The sequence below is a fragment of the Pterocles gutturalis genome, unplaced genomic scaffold (assembly GCF_000699245.1).
Source record: "Pterocles gutturalis isolate BGI_N339 unplaced genomic scaffold, ASM69924v1 scaffold12128, whole genome shotgun sequence".
NCBI classification, from domain to species: Eukaryota; Metazoa; Chordata; class Aves; order Pterocliformes; family Pteroclidae; genus Pterocles; species Pterocles gutturalis.
Genome location: NW_010125734.1, coordinates 1,968 through 8,642, shown reverse-complemented (window position 1 = coordinate 8,642; position 6,675 = coordinate 1,968).

The window sequence follows — 6,675 nt, the reverse complement described above, 5'->3', positions numbered from 1 at the left end:
CAGCAGGAGACGTATAAGTATGATGTTCGCTGTGGCAAAGCTGCATTCCTCTTTTGCAATGCACTTAAATTTAGCCGAGGAACTCAAAGGTGCTACTTTGTTTTAACCCTAATGCTATTCTAGTTTGGGTTTGTTGTTTTTTTTTTTTTTTTTTTCCCTTAATTACTATTTCAATCACTGGAGAAGCCAGGTTACACGATCCCAAACAAGTCACTGGATGTCTAAATACTAAAACTTATCACCCTGCACAAAGCAAAGGAAAACATACAGCTGATCAGCAGCCACCATTGCTGGGCAACTGATATTTATCCATCACTTCAATACTTCATCACTACCATCAAGTTTCACTGAAGATACGAATATAACAACTGGTCACACTACAAAGCTTTGCATCTTGCCTTTGTTTCCTCTCAGTGGTCACCTTACACTGCCTGAAATGCTGCAGCGTGTAAACATACAAGTGCAACCCATACACATGCATCCAATATATATTTATATGCAACCAATGCACTGGTTTCACGATACAGGTCATCTGGGGCTCTAGATACTCCTGCCACAGTGTTGCTGGGCCAGGAACTGATACACCTTGAAAACTTCATTTTTCAAAAGCTTGGCTTGGTTCTTGTACCTGGTTTACGGTGCAGCTCCGCAGCACTGTGCCAGAAGAGGCAAGGGTAACAGTGAGGAGGAGGGTAACAGTGAGGAGGAAGGTGAAACTACCTGGTCAGTCTCAGAAATGAACTCTAACACATAGCCTCACTCAGTGTAAGCCAAGGAAAAATGCACGTGTCACCAAGAGGTCAGAGTGAAAATTAAGTAAGAGTTGCATTGTGTTAGCTTTAACTATCCAAGACAGTAGCAGATCAATAGATAATAGGCAAAGGAATGATCAGAAATTTGCAGTGTGAGACACTGTTCTTTCTGAAGGTATCCAAAACTACACCACTTGCTCAGAGGGAAAGGTTGTTACACTGTTTAGGAAAAGCTTAAAAACTATTGGAAGAAACCTGATTGAGGACAACTGGCATTTTTCCCACTGCCATCATGGAACAGAAAACAGGGGGGTTTTTTTTATATTTATTCCCTAAGCCCATACGGAACAGACTGCATGTACTTCAGTTTCTCACTGACAAAGCCAGAACTGACAGCTTTCGAGTAAAAGTCTGCACTGCAAACACTGTGTTTTAATCACCAGTGCATCCTTTTTACCTACTAATACTCCAGGTAAAAGTCTGTGAACTGCCTTTCCGATAACCAAGTTTGCTATTCATTCTGTTTTCAGACAAGCTTCAGCCATGTGAGCACGCATTTCTAGTACAATGTCTCCCCCCTTACTGTCCAGAACACTTAGATCAGCAAGTTAAGAGCACAATAGCCTAAAAATAGCATGGCTGGATGCCACTGTCTCCCCATTTATTACGATAGTACCTTTGTACAGAGTTCTTTCTACAATTGTACACAGAAAAATACAGCCATAAATGGCTTTAAGGGAGGGACTTAGTCCAAAAGGACTAAGCTGTTAAGTAGTGCCATGGGATTCCCCCTTTCTCCTCAAGCCATACACAGAAATTTGCATTTTCAGAAGCATTTTGAAAAATAACTCTAAGTACATCTGACTTCTCTTTCTATCCTCTTGCCATAGTGATTGTATTCTGCCACGGAACAGATCGACATGAGAGAGTAATAGCATTTTCTAAAGAAAGGAAAATTCATGATACGAAGGAGCAGTAGACAAACGTATAAAATGCAAGCCAGATCTCTCTTCAATTATTTTGCTTGGCATATTAAAGCCTGTATCACACTTTAGAACAGATAAAGAGGGAACAAAATCTGCTCACAAGATATTGAGCCTCTACTGTCAGCAAGGTGTGGCTTCCCATCACAATGATAATCCCATTCACAAACACTGGACAACAGGGCATCTATCAGGAAACAATGGGAAAAGAGCAGGATGTATACCCTTCTACTATGGTAAAAGGTCAGAAACAAGAGCAAGATCAGCCAGACCAGTGCCCTTTAGCTTCGCCTGAAGATGCCTTCACAAGCAAGGCAGCTTCAGCTGCTGCATTACAGTAGGCTATTTCCACAAGCACCAGGTCCTTGCCATGGCTCGAAAAACAAAAGCCCAATGCCCTAATGCTGTCTCCCAGAAACCTCTTTTGTCTCACACTCCTTTTGTGAAGACAAAAAACCCAACATCACTGTTGAAGAATATTTGTATCCCTTACTTTAAAAATCACTAATTTCAACCCATAACTCTGGGTTTCAACAGAAGACTTTCCCATTTTAACAACTTACTTGATGCTGCTTAAGTAAACCCAGTAACACTGCAATGCACATTTCTACACTGTATAGGCCACCCTGTGCAAGTTCACCAGACAGAGCCATCAGGCCATACAAAGTTTCAATAAATTCTTCACCTCAGGCCTTGACAGCTTGAGAAATCAAGGTATCAGAGCTGCGGCAAGGACAGAAGTATTCCTCAACAGAGCAGACTGATATTTCAAGCACTCTGATTGTGCAGTGGGGGATCTGAGGTAGAAGATAGAAGGATAAGTAGGTAGCAACTAATCAGGGATTTATTTATATCCAGAATGACTAGGTATAAACTTAAGACCATGGGTCACAGTAACATTATGACTTTGCAGAATAACAACCTAATTCTTGCAGTATGAGAGACCATAGGTAACAGTCAAAAGTTTCATAGACAACAAACTGAGAAAAACAAATGCAGGAAGGCAACACAATCCACTAAATGATCCGAGTGTGAAATTATAGTTTGTTGTTGTCTTCAAAAAAATTTTTTTAAAGCCAGTCAGTTATTCCATTGCTACACATAGGAGTTTTAAATTGCAATCAAAGCACTAAGTCAAGTTTGACTAGACTTATTAGGAAAGCAAACAATTCATATACAGCTGCCAGGCCAGACCACAACAAATCCTGATCTCAGCACCAGTCTCAGCCCCTGCATGGTTTGTCACACTCAGGTGACAATTTGTTATGTAAGTAATAATACACTTACCTTGACCTATTGTTATTAATGCTACCTTCCTCCTCTCCCAGGATATTTTAAACAAACCCCACAAAAATACACTGATATTTAGAACAATCCTACTGAGCAACTCTAAAGTCTCTTCCCTAAAAAATGTTCCAGGTGAGTCCTTCCATGCTGCCACAATTATTTTTTTCTTTTTTGTAAGTTAGTAATCAAATGTTTTTCATATCATAAAACACGAAAATAATTGCTTTTCTATTTACTTTTCACCAGGACAATAACACTTCTTTGATAACTAATTCTAATTAATACCTACAAAATCACTTTATGCAAGGACTTAACACCAATATCCATCAGTACGTCATACTAGCACGATATTTGGATAGCACAATCTCAACAAAAGAAGTCTGGTGAAGTCCATTTAGAAAACTCTCCTTTACAAGCAACAAAAGCTACCTTGTAAGCTTCATAACCTGATTCTGAATGAGCTAGGCAAGAACAACAATCTCCAAACATTGCAGTTTAACACTCAAAACACAGACACTTCTTTTGCCCCTGCCTTGATAATGGTGCAGATTCCAATGCAAGCTCATTCTGTTGCACATAAAACATTCTGCTACACAACAACACTACATTGCATTAAGGCCTTGATCCTCTATATGATTTTAGATAAACATCTTAAATTCATCCAGGGGGTAGTAGAGAAACAATTTTATCCTTCTTTGCAGTTTCATATCTCCATTGCCAAGCCAATCTTCAAAACCAACACGATCAGCAACTCATTAAATATTTTGTTCCAACAATTTAACTCAAAGATAGCCTTTGTATAAAAAGACATTAATATGTCCAATCTAGGTACACAAATTCTACATTCTTGCCTACTGTTATCAGTGGTTCTCTCTTGCCTCTCACCTCCAAATATAATTTAAAACCTTAAGTGGAAAATATCTGCCTTCCCCATGCAATATTCTGCGTTCATCAGCCCAATTACATTCAATGGCACACACATGAAAACTGTCCTGCCTTGTTCAAGCTGATGGTGAAAACTTAAGTCCTTATTTAAAAAACCACAATCAATACAAAACGTTTAAACAACCTGAAAGCACCTCACTTCTGTCCTCAAATATACTGCCATTATACTCCCACTCCAATTTGTTTATTAAGTTTATATTTGTTTCCCTAATCCTTCACACAGATAAAAATGCACCAGCACCATGAATCACAGGACATACCAGTGCAGTGTCATCTTCAACCCTGGGCTAAACTGTTCAACTGGTTGCTGGGGCCTGCCAAGTCAGGCACACTGTTTATCGTTTAGTTCTCCAGATACAGCATTATTACGTTTCAGACTGACAAATACCATATCCTGAAGGTTAGAGTGCTGTGATAGAAATACATCCTGGCAGGGCACAATGGCTGAGCAGGGGTGGTCTTCAGCACACAGACAGTTTTGGTTTCTGCAAGACTGCTGAAACATTAAGTTAAAGGAAGAGTTGAGCATTTAATAGAACTGCTGCTTAAAAAGGAGCTATTTTTAGGAAATACTCAAATGCGAGAGATCATTTGTCTAACTAATACTCAAAAGATTGTCTTAAGTTAATCTAAATGGAGCAGAAGATGGATCAAGTTAGGATTTAACTCCGTTTATCTCCTAATGCACAATTTAATAGCCAAAAAAGTTACTTTTCAAATGAAAACAACCCTTAGTTCCTGTCAACAACCGGAGAATAAGCAAGAACACACAACCTGATCGAGGAGAAGTGATTTTTACACTGCCAAATCTTTGTTTTTTCTAATCTCTATTTAGCTCAAAAGCCCTATAAACACAGTTGGAAGAAGGGATCTGTTAAAAATATATCACCCCACCCCTTCAATTAAGGGCTGAGAAGCTTATGACACATCTGAGACATCCAACAAGAACAGGGAAGAAGGACTTACTGTTCCTGATATTTCTAAAGGTAAAAAAAAAAAATAAGCAGGTTTAAAAATCCCAAGCGTTTCATGCCTCTGTTAAATAGATTTTAAAGCAAGAAGAGATCTAAGCTATTTTTATTCCTTTGTAGGTCATGCGTAATTAACTGCTTATTTTCACAAAACCTTATTACAGTGTAAACATCACCGGCCAGATCATCTGCCCCACCCAGACTGAGCTCCACACCACAGGAGGCCAACTATCTCAGCAAGGAGCCCTTCCATCTGCGAGAGAGGGCTGTCCCTCCAGGACCAATCTGCCCTGCAACAGCACGGCTGCAATGATCAACAGCTCCCAACCCAGCCCTGCACCATGCCTCTCCTAGAAACTCCAAGCAAACTAGTGAACAGGCCTAATCCACCATCTAAAACTACAGCCAATGGCCCTTTTGGGATACAGGTGAAACTCTCCAGGATGATGTTACTCCTCTCCCCGACTCCCTTCTGCCTTGGGCACACAGCAATTAGCAGAAATGATCGCTAAACCACTTGGGAAATAGAGAGGGGAAGAAGAGGGGAAAAGAGCCAGTTGGGTTGGCTCGAGCCACTAATTTAAAACACTTTAAGTGAGCCTAGTTGACTTGGCCTCCAGTGCTCACACGACCCACTCTGCTGAAGAGCGGCAGGAGGGCCTGGGCACAGCAGGGCGCACTCAGCAGGCAGGGATGTGACGCCCACGTCACTGTTTGCAGGATGGACCTCTGCCCTCCCTGAGGCTCTGGGCATGTTTTACAAAGATCATCCCATGGGAGACGTGCAGCCTTCTCTCAATAGTACTAAACACAACTAGAGTGCAGGGTTACCATCCCAGCACATGGTGGGCCAGCCACTCATGACACTAGGTAGAACACAGATCCCCTTTACCTTATGGATGGGGGAGATAAAATTTGCTCCTGCATTTTGTACACAGGTTTACATCGCTTTTAAGAATCTCTTATTCACATCAGAGATGTATATTCCATGCTGGCACAAGAAGCAGATGCATAAATCCCACAGCACACCACACATTCACAGTGTTTAAGATCTGCAGATGGAGCATGTGAAGGAGAAGGTTTCATGAACAAAAAGTGCTGGAACAACCAATCGTCGTGCGGGGACAACACAGGTCCTGCCAGCGACGGCTTTGAATGCAGGCAAGAAACATTTGCTGTAGCCTGAATACAGAAGTTGTACAGCTGTGCCAGCAAAGTGGTATGTTTATGCTTTAGGGCAGATTTGCTTTCTACAAACAGCCTGCATTAGAATTGTATACATGTGGTGAGAGAGTTCAGCATTTCACTTCTGTGTCGAATAAATTAGGAAAATTGGTCCCAGATAATACATCTTTCCTAATTAAGTTGGGGGAGCAGAGGGGACCCGAGAAGAATGGCTACTCAGTCATCAAGCAATATGAACCAAGTTGCCTCATGTATTCAGCTTTCTTCCTGTTCTAAGCAAAACCAGCTTTTGGCTAAACAATCGCACACAAATACTTAAGTTTGCTTCCTTTTGTTTAAGCAAGTCTAATACACATACTCAAAAGTTCATAGAAATTATAGCAAGCTATACTATTCTTCTTGCCCTCACCTCAGACATCTGACATAGCCACTAAGTCTAGGCCTAGCATCAAGTTAAGAAATGAATCAAAATATATATCATACATATACATTACATATCTCAGTCTTAAACCTCTCCTTGATTCATGAGATCTGTCCCACCTCTCAGCTAAA